At 30.1% G+C, this 21,671-nt stretch overlaps 1 protein-coding gene across 4 annotated transcripts in view; it reads left to right on the top strand.

Moving 5' to 3' along the window:
* The window catches only part of LOC106684134 (ABC transporter G family member 23), a 230,167-nt gene that overhangs the window by 77,393 nt on the left and 131,103 nt on the right, over positions 1-21,671 (top strand). For 2 of the 4 annotated variants that reach the window (XM_067049799.1, XM_067049797.1), the window contains exon 3: positions 20,527-20,563. The exons of the other annotated variants lie outside the window; for them this stretch is intronic. The gene's annotated coding sequence lies outside the window, so the exon portion shown is untranslated. The remainder of the gene's footprint in view (positions 1-20,526; positions 20,564-21,671) is intronic. 4 annotated transcript variants of the gene reach the window in all.

Genomic DNA, 21,671 nt, shown 5'->3' with positions numbered 1-21,671 from the left:
AAAAACAAAGTATTATGTGGATTTTATTATATTCAAAATGTTTCGATATGTAAGGGAGATGCATTCTTTATCAATTTTATGATTGACGGAATTCTCTGTCAAATTTATGTAAATGGACTCTGAAATGAGACGTTTGGTGTGGTTGGGGACAGTGGCAAGAATGGAAGGATTGTCGAAATTAAAAGTATGATTCGGGTTTAATGCGTGTTCTGATAATTTAGATGCAAGTGGATTACATGAGTTTTTAGAAGTTTTGTGCTGGGAAATGCGGTTCTTAAGTTGGTTTTTAGTTTCGCCGATATTCAATTCCAAAATAGTTTTACGTTAGATAGACTGTTCATTGAAGAAGACTTTAGGCTTATTGTTTTTATCATTGTTATGAATCTTTATTGCATTAATAATAAAGAAATAAAAGTCTTCCAGCAGATCATGCTACCAGCAAAAATGACTATTGTTTCAAAACCTTAAAAAATAATTTTTTATTCGAAGCTTCATATCTTTAAAATTATCTACAACACTAGAAAACCTAATAGAGTAAACTTGTTAGACTATAAGCCATAAAAGAGCTATTTACATTCAATAGTTCTCGAGATATACTTTTTATAAAAAATCAAAAGTTATTTTGGGAAATCTCTATCTCAGGAATTTTTAGACGTACTCATGTCAGTGAACCTAGTTTAATGTGCTATTAACTAGTTTTATTAGTTTAGTTTTATATTAAATTTAATTGACGTTTATCTACGTAGCAGTTGTAGTTTTTATGATATACTATGATTACTCCTACGAAGATAAATTATCTTTAACTACTTTATAATACGTCGTTACACAGGCTTTAATTTGATTGCTAGCAGATATATGTACGTCTGATGGTTTCTGAGATATAGTTTTTCATAAAACAAGTTTTATCCCAACAACTAGAGATCAGCACCTTGTGAATTTCTTTGGGTAAATGTAATAAAAACTACTACTCTTACGAAAAGTTTAAACGGAAAAAACTAACAAATAAATAAATTACAGTATTTAATAAAAATATTTGCCTCAATGTGTTGTACTAGTAAGCTAAGAAAAATGTTTTGTCACCGAATCATGGGTTGCGGCTAGCGTTATTAGGACATACTTGAGGACTATACGGTAAAGTAAAAAATTTACAGAAGTTTTAGTATTTTTTTAAAATGCCAAATATACACCAAAGCGGTTAAACTGGATTGGTGAAATTCTAAAAGGTCTGAATTCTAACAAGAAAAACAGTCAATTAAACTATTTGAAGTATAACTGCAAAAAAAACTCAGTATTGATAGCTACGTATTAATTTTTCTTCTTGCTTCTATTTATTATTATCATTATTTTTCAAAATTAAAGGTAGAAAATATTTTGAATGAATGATTTGTGATCATTCACCCACTCCTGACACCAAGGACGTGAAGGCTGTTGAGATAAGGTCACCCGAAATTTGTTCAACTGCCCGAACGAAATACGTGTTGGCCTTGGTGTAGCCTTAAATCGCTTGTGGAAACGGATTCCGCAAAGTAGTGGATGGACAATCTAATTTATTTTCATGGCCTCTTCAATATACTTCTTGTTAATTTGAATAGCACACGGAACACCATCGAGTAGCATTACCTTAAGGGGTGTGTTGTAAATTGAGAACATCACCATTTGCTTGTGCACAGTTGAATTCGACGGTATGAAATGTGTGGACTTGAAGGGGCTTTCATAAAGGTCACAGTTAAAGAGGAATAGCAAATAAATAATTTAGACTTGATTAATATTTATGTTTATAATCTGACTTTAAGTTGTTATATGTCTTGTCGTTCAATGAATTTGACATCCAATGTACACGAAAAATAAAGGACGTCTTGCCCTAAAGGTTAACTACCTCTTCTGCCTATAGAGGGAGCAAAGATATTTATTCTGTCGATCCTTTCGAGTAAAAGTCATCTCTCCCCTTCCAAAAAAAAAACAAAAACACTATTGTATTGACCGTAGCGGGATGGTGCTCCATCACGCTTGTCCAGCTCAGTATCATTTATGAATACCAATCATTTATATGTAAATTAAATTTACAGTTGAGTTGGAAGACTTAACTTTTTTTTTATTTTATTTATTTATTGATATTTACAACTGTATAAAACAATACAACCAGTAAATTTGATCATAATGACATGATACAATATAAGGTCACGAGGCCATCTTCTTTTCAGGCGCCTCGGAGGATTGCCAGGAATAGAAGAGGAAACAAGATTAGAAACGAGTGGGTTTGGGTGGTTAGGGAGTTTATTATGGAAGGAATAATATCGCGTTCGGGCTAGATCGGTTACATAAGGAACATTTAGGTCTTTATGGATGGTTTTATTAGTAACAAAATAAGGAGCATTGAGGATTTTACGAAGGATTTTGGATTGTAAAGATTGGGTACGAGAGGAATTCGAAGGTTTAGTGGAGCGCTCAACTCCGTATTTCCAGATGGGCCTTATTATTGAAGACTTGACTAAAAATTAATAAAGGTTACGTAATTTCTGATTGAATCGTCGTAATTTTCTTTCTTTAATTTAACAACAACAAATTTTCTTTAAAAAAAAAAAAATAAGAGTAGAATTTTTTCTTTTAAAAATTGTTTGACCTCCTTGGTTATTTGACATACGGGAGGAGATTTACGAGTTAACACTTTATTTTAACCATGATGAGGGGTCAAGTTTACATTTCATGGGACCGCCACAGAAATAAAAGTCAAACTCACAAGCCAGATTAGAATCGGCACCACTGCAGTCAATAGCCTTCAAAGTTGGCGCTGTAACTAGCTCGGCTACGAACGCCTACCTATATATATATATATGTATTCAATTCCTTATTTCGTCAGGGGAGTACGAAAAAAAAACGAAAAAAAACGCTTCCTTAGAAAAAAAAATATGTCAACACTGAAAAAAAAATTAAAGTTACTACTTTCCTGTTTCTGAACCATTGGGAAGAAGTAAATTTAAATTTCCTGTCCGAAATTGGACTTTTATGAACTTTTTTTAAACAGATTTTGAGGTTTAAAACCAGTTAACTTAAGATTGTGAGATAATACACAGTTAGAGTCAAAAGCATTCATACACTGTTAAATCCACTCCATTTCAATATATTGACCTTACGGTTATGGGATCAATTTGTGTAAGACGTCCTGTTCTCAAATTAGAAACATAAGCCAAAAAGAAACATTTAGAACTCAAAATTTATTTGTTTTTGAATTATAACAAATGATCAAACAATCATAACGATTATTTAAATTTTTCCTTAGCAGACATCGGATATAATTGCGATAATGTGGTATTTAAAGTATACTAATGAACTGCAATATTTCTCCGTTTCCATTTGCGTCATTTCTGACTTGCAAGTTGGCTGGCGATTGGGTGTTAATTGGCATTATGTATAACTGATAAATTATTAATATAATCAGTTACAGGTATTTGCATTTATGCTGATGTTATCATATCTGATGACTTTTAAATTAATAAAAGTATAGTAATTTAATTTATATATGCCTATTTTTATTATTATTATGAAGCACTCAAAAAAGTGATTGAATTATTGATTCGGTGACATTTAATTAAATGTCCCTGAATCAAGTATTGAGAAAACACTTTGTTTGTGTAAACCATTACGTAATTCGTAAAAACATACATGCATACATATGTAATTTTGTTGGAAATTTTAAATTAAATGTATTTCTAGAAAGTTTGCTTTTGGCTTCGTTATTTACTTTATCTATTATCTGTGTTTGTATCCTGGATCTTTGCCGATGTTCTTTTTATAGTTTCCTAGATTCGATCGAGGCATTCACTCTGTTTATTTACTTATTTAGAAAAAAAATGATGAATATAATTTTAAAAAGCTAATAATAATAGGTCTTTAAAAAAAATCTATGAACATAAAATCAGTTTTATTTGAATTTGAGTATGAAATCCATTACTTTATCCCCATGTGGCTAAACCAAGTCTTTGCGGCAGTATTGATAAAATTATCAACAATTTACTATTATTAATTATTAAATTATTTAAGATTTCATAATTATCAGATCTTCCTACCTATCTTCCTTTACGAATGTCGTTTTTGCGTATGATTGTAAAATCGTTATTGATGATTTCACAATTATCAAGCCAATTATTCGTTACTAAAATCAGTTTTGCGTATGATTGTGAAATCATCATTAATAATCATCAAGAATGCCTTCCGTTACTTACGTCGTTTTTGCGTATGACTGTACAATGTTTATTGATGATTTCTCAATTATCAAGTCGATCTTAAGTTATTAACATCAGTTTTGCGTACGATTGTGAAATCATCATTAATAATTTCACAATTATCAAGCCGGCCATCGGTTACTTACGTCTTTTTTTCTTTAGATTGTGAAATCATTATTAAAGATGATTTCACAATTATCAAGCCGAACTTCCGTTACTAACATCAGTTTTGCGTATGCTTGTGAAATCATCATTAATAATTTTACAATTATCCAGTCGGCCATCGGTTACTAACGTTGTTTTCGCGTATGATTGAGAAATCATTATTAAAGATGATTTCACAATTATCAAGCCAAACTTCCGTTACTAACGTCAGTTTTGCGTATGATTGTGAAATCATCATTAATAATTTCACAATTATCAAGCCGGCCATCGGTTACTTACGTCTTTTTTTCGTTAGATTGTGAAATCATTATTAAAGATGATTTCACAATTATCAAGCCGAACTTCCGTTACTAACATCAGTTTTGCGTATGATTGTGAAATCATCATTAATAATTTCACAATTATCCAGTCGGCCATCGGTTACTAACGTTGTTTTCGCGTATGATTGAGAAATCATTATTAAAGATGATTTCACAATTATCAAGCCGAACTTCCGTTACTAACGTCAGTTTTGCGCATGATTATAAAATCTTCATTAATAATTTCACAATTATCAAGGCGGCCTTCCGTTACTTATGTTATTTTTGCGTATGATTGAGAAATTATCTTTAATAATGTCACAATTATTAAGCCGGCCTTCCCTTGCTTATGTCGTTTTTACATATGATTGTGAAATCATTATTAAAGATAATTTCACAATTATCAAGCCGATTATTCGTTACTAAGATCAGTTTTGCGTATGATTGTGAAATCATTAATAAATTCACAAATATCAAGCCGGCGTTCCGTTACTTACGTTATTTTTGCGTATGATTGACTAATCATTATTGATGATTTCTCAATTATCAAGCCGGCCTTCCGTTACTTACGTCGTTCTTGCGCATGATTGTAAAATCGTAATTGATGATTTCAAAATTATCAAGCCGATTATCCGTTACTAAAACCAGTTTTCCGTATGATTGTAAAATCATCATTAATAATTTCACAATTATCAAGCCGGCCTTCTGTTACTTATGTTATTTTTGCGTATGATTGAGAAATCATCTAAAGCATCTATGACTGTGAAATGTTTAAAATTTAAAAACGGTGTAAAAAAATAATTAAATTATTAAGATGTCTGTATAAGTATTAAATAGATGGCAATAGAAAATAAAAAAGACCATACTCAATACTACAAACCGCAGAAAAATGTCTAATAATCAATTATAATTATAACGAAATTATAGTCCTGACAGCAAAGTTAATTGTAAAATGAGTGGCTGTATTTAAAGTTCAAAATGTTAAATATTAATTTACTCCAGCAACCAAATGGGACTGAGGTGGCCTAAACAATTAAGTATTTGTTGACTATTGAACCTATAGGTGAATATTTATATTGTTGTAGCACCAAAATTACTAAATCCTACTACTATCACTGAATCCTCGAAGAAGTATTTGACATTTACGACTGAATTTTTTAAAAAGGTTTTTCTCCTAATGATATATATAAATGATTGACCGTATGTTGGTAAGGGGGGAGGGTTATTAAAAGAAAACAAAAAATAGTTGACAACTATTTATTTGTCGTCATTTCGCCCAACTTTGTAAAGCTTTATCGGGGCTAAAAAGATACAAGAAAAAGTAAAAATATTTTGACATAGTAGGAGAATAAGGTAAATTAAAGTAGGATTAAATTTATGTAAATATAAGTGAAAAGAAAATGATATACAAATGAACGAAAAAAGAAATAAAAATTGAAATTATAAAATGATAAATGACAATGATAAAAATAAAAAACAAAAAATCATCACGCAATCTACTAGGTTGAAAATGAACAGGTAAAAATTTAAAACAGAATTTAACACACTAAAAGACAGAAAATAAAGAAAGGATTTAAATCACATCTCTATTTTCCGTCTTTTAGTGTGTTAAATTTTGTATTATCATATCTGCTGCTTTTCTATTTTTACGTTTTATTACATCTCCAGTTGATTTTAAACCTAATGGTTTGCGTAATTTTTTTTTATTTATTTTTTTTTTCGGCCAAGACTCCTATTTCCTATACTGCCTAACCATGGTTGGGGGGTCCAAGTTCTTCAATTTGTGGGACCGTCACTCAATGAAAAAATTCAACGTCCCAAGGCCGGATTCGAACCGGCACCGCCAATAGACATTAAATTGGTAAGACTGCGTCTTAACCACTGAGCTATGGGCAGCCCAATCATTTTTTTTAATATTCTTGTAATTGTCTATTTTACATTAATACTATTTTTATTTCTTCTTTTCGTTCAACGAATTGTAACTTTTTAGCCCTGAAGAAGCGGCTCTTCAAAGTGGGCCGAATCGTCGGATTATAAATAGGTGTTAACTATTTTTTGTTTTCTCTTGACCACATCTCTTATCATCTTCTTCATAGTTTTTTCCTTATTTTTTTAGATTAGAGCTTATGCGAAATACATACTAATTTTCGTTAGAGTTTTCACTACTGCACGCAATCCTGGTGGAGTAATATGCAATGTTTGTGGCTCATTAACAATATTAGCATATAGTTCTTAAGATTTTATAAGTTGCTACATTTATAATTTCGTTAAACGAAAGTGCGCGTATATTACATCCATTGTTCGAAAAATAATCGATCAATGGATAGTGACAAGTAACAATCATCATCATCAACATACTATCTAGCAAGAACAGATATTAGCGTTCCTTAATAAATTTAAAAGCGTTCCTAATTCATCACTGTTAATTATATCGGTTAATAGAAGGTTGTCAAGAAATGGTATTGACCCATTTCGAGCCGGCTATTGGTTTCGAAAGGAACTGATTGAGTTTCCGTGCGAGGGCTGCGAAATTGTCATTAAGTTATAAAAGATTATTATTTTCTTATTCATAATTTGGTGTATTAAATGTAATGGGATTGTTCAATATGTGTAATATGCGTTATTTATGTACTGTTGCACATTACCAAGAGATCTTGTACTTGTTTTCTCTTTAATCAGTATTAAATGGCGTACGTAAATGATTTTGATCGCCGCGTGACAATTGGTGATGTAATATATTGCTGGAAGCAGGTGGTAGTTCGTGAGCTTCCAGAGTTCTGATCAATATCTCTCTCTACTCCAGCGTCTCGGCTATAATATGTAGAGAGCTAATAATCAACGTCTGAAATCAACAAAGTAAGCCCATCGTCTAACCAAAAAATATTCAAGAAGTGCGAATAATTAATTTGACTGGTCATCGCTTTTGATAAGTGATGACATTTTATTGCTACCTACAGCGTTTATAAAAATTGGAACCTAAGGGACCTTAATTATCGAATAACTGTATCTTAGCAACCAATTAAGGGTTAGGAGTTCAATTTCATTTGAGGAAACCGTGTTATACAGTCTTGGGGTTTAGGGATCAATACTTGCACCACTATTGTGTATAACATTCTCACACGTTCCACAATATGCTCAAGCACTGACAGCTACATAAGCTGGCGAAACTGGCATAATTACTTGACATAAAAATGCGACACAACCAAAATTCAAGTTTTGATATTTCAAAATCTCAATTTTCTTCAATGGGAATTCCTTGTTGAAAAGCTTGTTTTTAATGCATAGTAGAATCGAATAAGGTGGATTTTTAGTTTCTCTTATCTCTGTGTGCAGTGAGAGAAGGCATTGTGATCGTGCTGAATTTCGAATTCGAGTTTTCGAAGTAAATATTCGTTTTGAATTCTTCTGATAGTGTGAGCAGCCTAGATCAAAACCAAAAATTCCTACGAAACTGAAATTACATCTACTTTTATGATAAAATCGACTGACCTGAATACCACCTTATGGAATCGATTTTCAAACTTTTTTCGATTTTCTCAAAAACAGCTCTAACGATTTTGATTAAACTCAGCATGTCAATGTACAATTAAATGTTCTTTAATATCAGCTATGTTTTATCCCCAATCAAATAGTCTGATTGGGCTTAAATGACGATTTTTTAAAAAATCTTTCACTTAAATACTTATAATTTTGTTTATATGAATAAAATAAATATTTTTTACTGTTAGGAATAAAAATCAATAGATAAATGCAAAATATTAAAGAATTTTATATAAACAAAAGGAGAAATAAGGAAATCATACGACGATAAACATACGAGCAGTAAAAGCCCAGACCTGCCCAATGTTTTCCTGATTTCGGCTTCATTATTTTTTTTTTTTAAACTTATTTTGGGCAGAAAAAAAATCGTATTCGTTATTCCCACCTCGAGAAACACTAAAATACGATTTTTTTGTAAAATAAAAATAAAAAAAATTGTTCGCAATTTTCTTCATGTTTTTTTTTTTTTTCCAAAATCACTAAAAAGCGATAACTACAACCCGAACCCCCCAGTAATCTACAGAAAACCTAGGGACTTATGAAGTGTGGTTAGTGAAATTTGTGTAATGTACGCATTACACAAGATGTTTTAACACTATTTCAAATTTTCTTCTTAAATTTTACCTGGACATAATTTAGGCTTTTAATAAAAGATATGATGCTATGGAATGATTTAAATATTTTTCTAATAAAAATGAAATCTAGTTTCAATTAGCGTTGGATATACCTCTTTCTCTTATCTTATTATTATTATTTTTTTATTTTTTTTGGTAGATCCGTGTATAACATATAAAAGGAAGCGAGTGGGGTAAAAAAACAAAACCAAATTTGGTGATTTCTACATTTTGTAGGCCCTGATGAAACTCTGCAAAGTGGGACGACACATAGCCTCTAATTAAATAGTTTAATTATTACTTAATTTTTTTTTTCTTCCATCTTCCTTTTATATATTATTATTTTTTTTTTGGGGGGGGGGGAAGAATCAGAAAATATTCAATATAGATTAAATGAGAAAAAAATCTTTATTTTTGGAATTAAAATATTTATATAAACTCAAAAATCGCAAAATATCATTTTCAATTTAGATCCGGGCTCTACTTAATATATACTTGTTTTTATATTACATTGTTCTCGGTAGTGGACGATCTATTATAAAACAGATCATTTGTTATACCAATCTCACATCATAAAAACTATAGCTTTTAGATGGTAGTCCACAATCTGGTCCCCAATTTTTCAGAATAAATTACAGAGAAAGGAAATTCTCTAATAACATTTGCATCCACCTGTAGGCGTGACCTTCACCCACTTTGGTGTAACTTTCAATGAAATATCTATATCGGGTTTCTATATATGTTTAGCCTTTAGTTATTCTCCGATTACACAAGATTGTATTCTCGCTTAGATTTGTAATATGAAACGTAGGATGAGGTTTTATTTTTATCAGAAGAAATCATGACCAGAAAGCGTTGCGGGTTGAAGTAGTTCGAGGTAATGATAATGTGTATTTCTATTGCGAATGATTTATTTAATTTAAATAGGTATTTTTACACTTTTTATAATAATTTCAAATTTCTGTGATGGGTTGTAAAAGAGAAATAGGGAATAAATGAGACATTAAAACGAGGGGAATAAAATGTAGTTATGATGTAATTGCTAGGTAATCGTATTACGACATAATCTATTGTGTTATATATACGTATAATAAAGAAAAAACCGAAAAAATATTAATAAATAAATAATGATAAATCTGTACCGTTACGACCCATGTAGGGTCAGTGGTTCAGTACTTTGTAAGGAAGTACTGTTACAAGATCAACGGTTGTGCTAGGAGGTGATTTGGTCAGATTCCCACTTGACCATCAGGGGCCTGTTTCATAATAAAGTACAAACTAATACTATTAGTCTTGTAGATTTATCTTAATTCAATTACACTGACTTGTACAATAGTAACTTGTACTTTAATATTTTTAATTCCTGTAATATCACTAATAGTCATTTCTACCATGAAAAAAATAAGTATTAGTATTATTACCACACTAGTTTCTACACTTGTACTATGAACTAATACTATTAGCTTTCATTATGAAACAGGGCCCTGATATTTTCCAAATTAAGGGTATCATCCACTTTATGAGACTTGGTGGACCCCGGAAGGCTTCCGAACTCACAGGGTTGACTCACGCCTAGAGTAAAAGAATAAATAATTATCTGCCTCAGCCAAATTCGAACCTGGGTCCTTGGAGTTAGTAGCACAGTACCTAACCACTGAGCCACCCCAGTTTCCCCCCAAAAAATAAAAATGTATTAATATTGTCTGATAATGGATTGATAAATTTGCTTTGTCATGAAGCAACCCAATATATTTGGGCAGCACTGCTTATAAAAATAAAACATTTCTCTCTCTATAATGTAAAAGTATAATGGCATGGCTTAACCACACACGAACTTGGGACCAGTCTTTTGTTGGTTTTACATTTTATAGGCACAATGTTCATATCACATCCTCCGGTTTCACATCTATTCATTAGGACAAGTAAGCTAGATTAATTATATTTTATTTATTAATCTTGTAATAAGGAATGTATGACAGTTTTTAACGTGGTCTCATTGACCCTTTGAGCTATTGTAATTTCTATTGCTGTACCTTGTTTAGTAGATTTATAACAAAACTCGAAAAAGTCTGGGGCACGGTCACCAAAGGAACACAAATAAACAAAACTTATTTATTTGTTCCTATCCCTAGCCTATTTTCATACAGTCGGTTTATTTAAAACACCCATTTTTTTTCTCCCCAAAATTCCTTATTATGTTATATATTAATATATAAGTAATATATTACTGACTTGCCTTTTCTACGTTCATTTCGCCTTTTATTATTTTCTACAGACACCTATCGTCTATAGCTCATTGTTATTTTCTCATCTTTATGCTTTATTCAGCTCAAATATACTTTCTACAATTATTTGACCTTCGTTCTCATAATTATTTATTTCACACTTGTTATTTTTATTTTTATTTTAAAACCTTTAATTTTATTTTTTTCTACTTCCTTCTTTATTTTATCGAAACGGTCTTTCATATTTAGTTATGCATGCCGGTAACAATTTCCGCTTGTTTTAATGTATTTTTAGTACTCCTATACCCTCTATCTACCGGACAAGTTTGTCCCCACTCTCTAAAAACAGAATCTTCACCTAAGTAAGTAAATTTCTCTTTCTTTTATAAATATTTCTTCCTTTTTTACCACTCTCTCATATCTCTTCTCTCTTGTTTCTTCCTTCCGGATATTCTGTATTTATTTTAGCTTACTGATTTTCTACTCATCTATATTACTGTTTATCTTTTACTTATTAACATATATTCCATTTCCTTTCTTGCCCGTTGTGTCATACATATATATATATATTTTTCTTTCATAGATTTCATTATGTTGGTTTAAATTGTTTTTAATTATTTTTAGACATTTCTTAAATATTTTACATAATTCCATTACTCATCATTAACATTTTCTTCTGCACCTTTCATTATGTTTATTTCTCTATTTATTTGAACACTGTCTGTTTTTTAATATTATTTTTTATAATTCTTACCTCTACATTATTATATTTTAGTACATGATCTTCTATTAGTATCAGTTAACAACCATCTACTTAATTTATTGTTATGTATATTTCCAAGTTTGTTTATTATTATTTTTATGTTTCACTGAATGGAAGTTGTAATCTCGTTTTATTTTTCCAGTCCTGATAATGGCCTTGAATTCAGATCGAAACGCCATTAAGGCACCGATAAATAAGTTATGTTTATTTGTGTAACTTTGCATACCGCACCGCCGACAATCACCTCATTATAAAAATAGAAAAAGTTTAATTATCCGTTTTGTTGTTAGGTAATATTGTACTTGGGGGATTTCGGGAAGACGAACAATCTTTCTTATCAATGCTATTTCCTATCTTCGAGTGTGAATATTTGAACTACTTTAGGTTAGTGTTGTTTGTTATATTTTATTCAGTTAGCTTTACGGATTATCGTCCCACACATAATGCCCTAGTCGTTTTATTTTCTCATAAAGAGAATATTTTATTTAATTTTGATATTTTTTTCTTATTTTATGCTTCCCGACCAAGGATAAAGCCGCTACTAAACGATGCTATGAACGTCAGGAGGGCTGTCTTGAATAAATATAAAAGCAAGGTTAGAATCAACTCTGACAAAATGGGAAAACTAATAGTTTTCCTAATATTAAACTAGAGAGGTCTTATTTGCTGAAATCCATGTTGGCTATTCTCGCCCCACTTGGCACATTGTGACCTCATTTACCTGTTCTTCCATTATTAACTTCATAATCATAGTTTCTAACCTTTTTTTATATTAATTCATGGCAGTTCTCCTGAAAAAATGCTGACGGGACGTCGTAATCTATAAATGTTTTTAGAAAATTTTTTTTAATGTAGGCACCTCAATCATTGGTCATTCATCCATCACTATTCTTGTAGACTTGTAATGTTCCGACTTTCTTCGGTTGCTACCATCATAAGTGTTAAACTTGTTCCGACTGAAGTTTGACCACGAATTCCTGTCACGCAAGATTAATATATCCTCCATTCTTAATTACTTTATTTTTATTGATAGTGATAATAATATTTTATATCGTTATATACATTATATATAATAAATTTTATATCAAGCCGTCTCTAAACTCTCAGAACACGCCCTGACGCTTAATCATTCATTTGATTTTGGCCATACCACTATTTTTGTGGTATTTTCCTTACGTCCAAAAGAGGGTCATCTTGGTATCGATTTACTTACACTTAGAATCCCATAAAAATTAATCCCCCATCCTTTTAACCACATCATTCTGTTTCTTTTTCCTTTTCATTGATTTTTTTTTATTTATCTATTTTTTATCCACTTTTATTCGTTACTTAGGGTTTTCGTTATTATTCCAACTTTTCTATTATCATCAATAAATTTTTTTTACCTTATAGTTATCATTTTTTATCACTGTGTACACTATTATCATTACTTTGCTCATTTCAATACTTTTTATCTTTACATTAGTTTTTTTTTTCACTCTGTATCTCATAACTCCACATTTCAATAACTTCATACCCTATAATTTAGTATTTTTTGTCCAATATTTTTGGAACATTAATTTGCCTTTACTCCTAAGATTGTAAAGTTTTATTAACCATTGTTTCAATTAGCTTATTTTGTTATGACTGTTGCTATTATCAATGTAAATACAATTGTATCACTATCAATTCAGATAAAATTTTATTATTATCTAATTATTGTGTATGTTTGATTATTTTTTATTGTTTTTAATTTGATTAAATATATTTTCTGTGTTTTTGCCAAATACTTTGAAATTAAAATTACGTAAATAGATTTTCTCCTCACTCTAAAATATGTGGGAAAAAGGATAATAAATCGTCTAAGTTTCAATGTATCGACATATTAAACTATGTTAAGATACACAGACTGGTGCCACATATATGTCCTTCAGGGAGATTCTACAGAATTGTAAAGGCCACAGTAGTTGGTAAGAATCTTAAAAATAGATGGATAATTGATTAAACAAAGATACACCACACAACTACGTGCGAAGAATTAAAATTATCAAACTTCATAGACCGAAGTGGACAAATCAACAAGTCTGTAACAGATCTATAAGTCTGTAAACAAACAATATAATAAAGTAATACAATAAGTTATTTTTTTACTAGGTTTCAGCTGAATGTTCACGTTTTAGTTTTAGGCATTTCGTACCAAATAGTCCAGTTACTTTGCGAATTTTTATTTTTTTTTTTTTGGTCAATAGTTATGGTAATAAATTATTATTAGATAGAAGAATTTCTTCCAAAAACAGTCACATCGTATGAACTTTTTTCTTGCCAAATTTTTTTTTTAATTAAGATATACAATATATTTTTTAGTATGACATATTAAATATAGAAAAAAGCAGCCACCTTGTTCAATTAAGATCAAAGTTTTTTTTTTGGAAAATATCTTATATAACAATTGATCTATCGCCATTCAAAAGAACGTAAACTTTCTTTTAATGTGCACTCGGCAAACCTTAATTAAGTTCATAAACATTAACAGTACCTGTACTATAGTACTTACAAGTACACTCGTTTTTTTACCTATTTATTCTTATTTTTAGCGTTTTTTGTAATCCACTAAAAAAAAAAAAATATAGAAAATTTTGTATTTTATCTCCTTTGTATATTATTGATCCTTCCTTCTCACTTTTCCGTGATTGCGTTACCTTGCAATCCATCCACAGATCATTAGTCGTCTTTCTTTATTTTATTATGTAAATCGCAATAAAGTATAGTTGGGCCAGAACATGCGTTTTAGCAATATATGCGTTTTAGTACTATAATACTAGTTGTAAATTTAATTTTGATCAGTTTTTTTTAAAGGATGTTCTATGCAATTTGGAATAGTGATAGATACAACTTTTGATAGTAGGGAGTATTTAGGTGATTTTTAGACAAAATAAAAAATTGCAAATTCCGAGTTTTTTTTCCAGCTTACAGGTTTTCGCTTGGCGCTTCAGGTTTCAAACTTAGCTTTACACGACTCTTACTTTACCAAAAAATATAAAAAAGAAAAATATTTTACTTTAATTTAGACAAGACGAAATTTATATGTCTAAATATATATACACACCTTTGGATCTAAGATTTAATTATTTAAAACAATCTAGAATTTGGTGGCTGATGCAACGCCTCAAGGTGATAATACTAGCAAATTATTTTACATAATTATGGAGTCTCCTTCTTACAATAAAACGATGTCTGGTTACACATAAATAAAATTTTATTTAATTAAGGAATTATAGTAAAAATGTAAATATAAAACCTGCACAGGAATATATAGATATTATTATTATTGGCGCAACAGACCATAGAGGTCCAAGGCCTCGCGCGATGTACGTAGCAAATACAAATTCGTGACAAGGTTTTCATAAGGTGGGTTGGTCACTCCCACGGCTATTTTTGTGAGTGCCACCCATTGGCTTACGGGCCTTACAAATGCCCGGGGGAAGGTTGTAAGTGAATATTGCATATTTATATGCTTGAAAAAATCCCGGGTAGGGCCGGGGACTCGATCTCGTAACCTTCGGGTTGGTAGACTGGAGATATACATATAGAAAAAAAAAAGAAATAAATGCATAAACAATATAAACTTAACATAACATGCTATTTTAGGACTGTTACATTTAAGAGAGGATTTGTTGTAGTTGCCATTTATATAGCTAGTTAAATATTTTGGCTAGTGGATCATTTTTTAGCTAATCGCTTTTTTGTTGAATTTTCGCCTGAATAAAAATTTTCATTAATCATACTTAACAAGGAAATTTGTGGGCACTTATCAATACGGCGGCAACTCACACTACACCCGCAGAGCAATGAGGGACGTTCTTCAAGTAAATCTTTGTTTTTTCCTCCTATTTTTCTTCAAGGAAATTTTATGATCCTTAAATTCATTGTAATTTTTTCCTACAATAACCAACCCAAATTAACTAATATCAAAGTATTTTTTAAATTATGCATACATAATTCATTGTAATAAATGTAGCACAAAATTTCCGAATTGATCAATGCAAAAATAATTCGATTGTTTTAAAACATTTTATGAATTTCTGAATGAAATTATAAATATTTTATTACTTTGTGTTTTGTATTTATGAATGATTCGAGCTTGTAGAAACGGGTTCGTCTTAATGCTGGTTGCTCTAATGAGAACTGTAATCATAAACAAACTTAAATTGCAGAATGAACACAGGTTTCTTCCAGTCGGGGAAGGCCATTATCATTCCTCAGGGACTGGTAGCATTTCCCAGCTGGGATCCGGTCCTCTGGGGATTTCCCACTGCTCATCGATTTGGGGTGGTCAAGTCCAGGAATTACAGCTTAAGAAACCCACTATGAATCTATACTGGGACAAATATTGTTGATGTTGCTACAATGTCTTCAAAATAAATTGTTTATTGTAAAATATTTGTAAAAATTGTTTATTAACAATCTACCACATATTAAGACAATAATTAATAGCAATTTTATATATATATATATATATATAATTTACGGTCTGAGTCAGCTGTTACTTCGATGTCAGCTGACTGAAGAGATCAGCTGATCGAATGTATGTAAGAGATATACCAAACACAATAAAGCCAGTATTTTACAACAGTTCAAGCGTATCAGATCTTATTCCTTCTTCTCTTTTTTAACATTTTGCTTTCGGCAATACTTAAGTTATATTTATATATATTGTCATTAGATCCACCAATGACCCTTAGGGGTAGAGGTGGAATGAATAAATAAATTATTAATAAAAGTTGTTTTAAATACGCTGTTATATAATAAAATACAACATTTTTAAGAACAATTTAATTATCCTGCATTTCGATGTTCGTCATACCGGGTTTTGTTTTATATATATGAAAACTAAAAGATTTTTGACTTACTTTATATAAAGAAAAAACAGATTTAACCTCTACAAATAGAGCACAGAGAAAAAGTTAAAAATTATAAAATTGCTTTGATATTTATAAATATCCATTAAAAAAAAAATTAAACTGTTGCTAAAAATTGTTTTCGAAAAGTAAGTATCACATTTTTTTTCTATTATTATAAGATTAAACCGAAATAGGTAAAATAAACTACAACTTTGAGGGTCTGCTGCGATAGTGAAGGCAGCTTCGTTTTTGGAAGAATTTCAGATTGATTTTAAACAATCAAAAAAAAAAAAAACGCTCTGTATGATAAAAGTGAGTAGCACCTGCGCTTAAAAGGCCCTTATAGCCGATTGTGTTGAGACTCAACTTAACAACCTAGCATGCAGCGGCGCTGGTTCGATTCAAGACTGGGCGGGTTCATTTTTATTTTGTGTTGGACCCATATAAATGAAAACTCGACCCCTTCACTCTGGCTACAATAGGTTAGTTACCTATAGGATTACTGATATAAGACATACATACCCTATCTAACATACCTCCGCCCAAGTATGCTAGAAATGGTGATAAAAAAAAATCGAGCCCACTTAGTTCTTAACTTTTTTGTCAAAACCTTCGCCCAGAAGATGGCCTATAAGAACGATCATCAATATTTAATAATATGAGACTTCACCATCAAAAGAAACCTTTTACTGTCGATTGGAGGTCTACTGGAGTGATGGTAGTCGAGGTATTGGATGTTAACTTTTTGTACATATGTATGTAACATTAAATTGTTGATTTAAAGGAAAATAACAAGTTCTTGAAGGACTATTTTTTAATTAAAATAATACAAATTTCCAGGTAGTATTTTTTATTCTAATTACCAATTTAAATTCAATGACGTTAGTTCATACATACATAAACAAAAAAAAGTCCATATTTTATTAGTTTACAGAGATTTATATGTTTTTCAGATAATGAATTTTTAAATCAATCTCAATGATTTCAAGGGGTTTTTCCCTATCAATATTTTATTTAAATATTACTAGGAATTAATTCTATATACTAGAAGAAACATATACATATTTAATACATTGCGCACTGTTAATTATTCGTTAGGAATATTTATAAAAAAAAAGTAATAGAATATGAATAAATAATGTAAGAACTATTTTAATAATTTCATTTCATAACTCTTAGGTTTATAGAATCACCATATTTAAATTAATTTGTGTTCTTTGGTACAAGAGTAGTTTATCTAAATTTATTTTAGTTACTAAGTTATCTTTTAATGATTGAAGATCAGTAAGAATAAAATCTGAAAATGTCTCGAAAGTTTCCTCCTCGAGTTAGTTTGAACGTAGCTGGATGAAGTTCTAAATATCTAGATATGGGCCTTAATAAAACTACATGGAGAACATCGTTAATATTAATAATCTTATTCTTTCCTTGAAGAAGTTTGTCGGGGGGTGCGGTCAGCAAAGAACAACATAAATAAACAAAACCATATTTATTTATTTTATGCCGACGTTTCGACCTGAGTTTCAGGTCTTCATCAGGGGTTGTGGCGTGTAAAGGGGAAGATGGTAACTGGCCATTACCATCATTGAGTTACCATCTTCCCCTTTACACGTAATAATCTTATTGATCGATTGTAATGAGGATTGTTACTTTATAGGAGAAAAGAAAAACAATTTAAATGTCAAATTTAAATATTGTCAAATGTAAACTTATTTTTATTTAGCTAGAAAAAATATTATATAATTAAAAAGAATTGTACCACTACAACCTATGAAAGGTTAAGGGTGCAGTACTTTGTAAGGAAGTTTAATCAAATGTATATAAAGTTTCAAAAATCTTTATGATCCTAGATGATAGATAAAAATCATTGGTAGGTTTTCATCAAATGTTTTTTCATGGTTAAATTGTGATATTTCTTTTTTATTAAATATGACAGTGCATACTTACATCGAAAACACTTCATTAGTTATAGAAACGTGTTTAGTAAACATATTTTGAAACAATTGTTGTGAAATTGAATTTTATTAAATATGTATTAGATAAATCTGTAACGCTTCGCTACAGCCCATGACTGGTCAGAGGTGCAGTACTTTGTAAGGAAGTACTGTCACAAGACTAACAGTTGTTCAAGGCGGTGATTTGTTCAGAATCACGCTCAACCGCTAGATTTTTATCATTTGAGGGTACCCACCCACTTTATGAGGCTGATTGACACTGGAGAGCTTTCTAACCCACTGGACTGGTGGCTTCTGAACACGGCTATAGGGAATCAAATTAATTATTTGACTATAGCTGGATTCAAATCGGGGTGCCTGAAGTTAGTAATATAGTGATATACCAATGAGCAAACCACTACCACACCATATATAGACGTTATCTTCTCTACTAGGGAAACCTAAAGCTAGTAATATGCTTATCAAAAAGTACCATAGGCCTACGATATAATCTTAGGAAAATTTAAAACAAAATAAAAAAAATGATTGGACCCTACTGACACTGACTCAAGAAAAACACTTTGTCGAGGTACACAGTATCTTTTTTTTTTATAATGATTCAGTTAAGCCCTGTTTATTACTGATACTTGTTTTAATTAATATACTTCCATCAAGAAGTGGTGTTGTCTCTCCTCAATGTATTGTTTACAGAAATTTTTAAATTCTATTGTCTTATAGTCTCATCATCGAGGCCTGACTTGAGTTAAATTTTCAAATTAAAATCTAAAAAGTAGCCATTGCTTTCAAATTTGTTAGTGATATTAGATTTGAGCAAACTTAAGAAAATTAAGATTTTTTTTTAATTTTTGAAATAATTTCTTTTTAAGAAACATGATGCAAACATATATATAAAACTTTTGATATTTACTTATTGTTCCTATTTCCAGATTTGTTTTCTTATTTAGAAAGTTGACTATATTAATTTTAATATAATATTACTAATACTATTATTAATTAATATTACTATTCTATATTTTGTGCTTGTACAACGTTTCGGAATTTACCCCATACTCATGTACTATTGTTTCCTGAAATTGTAACAAATAATTCAATCTTATCAATAATTATTATCTATATTTTATATGTATACAATTAAAATTCTTGTAATATTTAGCTCATATTTGTCAATTTTATCAATTTTCATTGTGAAATTTTGTCATTTTTATTCATTTAGTTTTAATATTCTTAGTAACCACATTACTTAAATTAATGTCTTTCACACCCCCTAGTTTTTAACCTTGCATCCTCTTCCATTCCTGACAATCCTCCGAGGCGCTTGAAAAGAAGATGGCCACGAGACCAGCTAATGTAAAATGTCATTAGAGTGCTACCAATGGGTAGTTGCTCTGCACGCCTGTAACACTCCATTTTAACTAAGATCATATTTACTAAATGTATTATGTAATATACAGTTGTAAATTTCAATAAAGATATTTAAAAAAAAAATGTCTTTCACAAGTGGTGCATTCATTCTTCTCTGTAGCACAAACTAATGTACTCCTCTTTGGACATAGTGAAGGACATTAATTTAAATAATGAGGTTGTAAAATATACGTATAGTTTTAAACTATATGTATATAAATGACAAATTTTCACAATGGAAATTGATAAAATTGACTAATATGAGTGAAATATTACAAGAATTTTAATTGTATTCGATTTTGGGATACAATAGTACATTAGTATAGGGTAAAACGTTGTACAAGTACAAAATATAGAATGGTAATAAATTCTAATTGCAAGTTTTCTTCATCTCAGCATTTTTTAAGAAATTTCTTATTTTTTTGGAAGTAATAAAATTAACAATATTTTTATTTTTGTTTCAGGTGAGTTTCAACAAAACTGAAGGCCATCATTATTTTAGTAAGTTAATTTAACATTACTTTTTATAAATCTCATTTACAATCGGCATTGCTCGCTTTTAGTTTCTTAAATATTTTGCATCAAATAATAATATTGCATATATTAAGAGCCTTGTTTTTAAATTAATTGATAATTCTGCTATGTAAAAGGATATTTTAATCCCGTTATTAAGTACAGTTATTTGCTAATTACTAGAAACTAACAATCCTACATAAAGTTAAAGATATCGAGTTTGATTAAACTGTTAAATTGTTTATAATACACGAGATGGAGGTATTTACAGTAGCAGCGTCAACAATTTTTATATTGCGCTCGATTGTATAAGAGTGGTTTCTTCCTTTCGAAGTTATTATGTTCCTTGACGTCGTTACACTTTATCTTCGTCGTTATTTAAAAAATAAAGAAATAAAACTTAAAAGGGCCATTAGCTTAGTGTTTGTAAATTATATCAATTTACGTTCACAAAACAGGTAACGTTAATATTCTTAGAAAAATAAATCAGAATTAATTCAAGCTATGGCGCTACATAATGGAATCTTTCTTATTTCTTATTGGAAAATTCTTATTTAAGAAAAATAAGTTGTACCCGTTTTTAATTTAATTACGTCCTGTTCTGCATTGTTAAATATGTATTTAATGTTTAGATACACGTATTTTTTCTTAATGTGTATTTCAAGCCTACAATATATTTAAAAATAAATAAATAAATAAAAAAAACATCAATCTTGATTGTCCGGCGTAAACTTCTATGAATTGTAAAGCTATTTATGTCTTTGGGCAGATTTTCTAGGCCCGATGTCTTTCCAATTAGTATCTTTTAAGGTTCAAGGTTCTAAATTGGTTTATTAAATCTTTGTTTGAAGCCGTTGTAACCGAGCGTGTTGAGCACTAACTTAGTGTTCTCGTAAATTAAAATCCGGCCTGGGCGGGTTGACATTTTATATCCATAAAATATGCCTAAGTTGGAGTAAAATAATATGGAGATGGAGAGGAGTAAAATAATAAGATGGAGTAAAATTTAGTATAATGTAGTATTTGAGAATTAGTTTCATTTTTATTATTTAGTATGTGAGTTATAGCTTTATTTATTATATCTTGATTTTCTTTA

The sequence above is a fragment of the Halyomorpha halys genome, unplaced genomic scaffold, assembly GCF_000696795.3.
Source record: "Halyomorpha halys isolate HHAL.00 unplaced genomic scaffold, Hhal_1.1 Scaffold547.1, whole genome shotgun sequence".
Taxonomy (NCBI): Eukaryota; Metazoa; Arthropoda; class Insecta; order Hemiptera; family Pentatomidae; genus Halyomorpha; species Halyomorpha halys.
The sequence above is the reverse complement of the archived record's forward strand: the minus strand, read 5'-3'. Positions and strand labels throughout refer to the sequence as shown.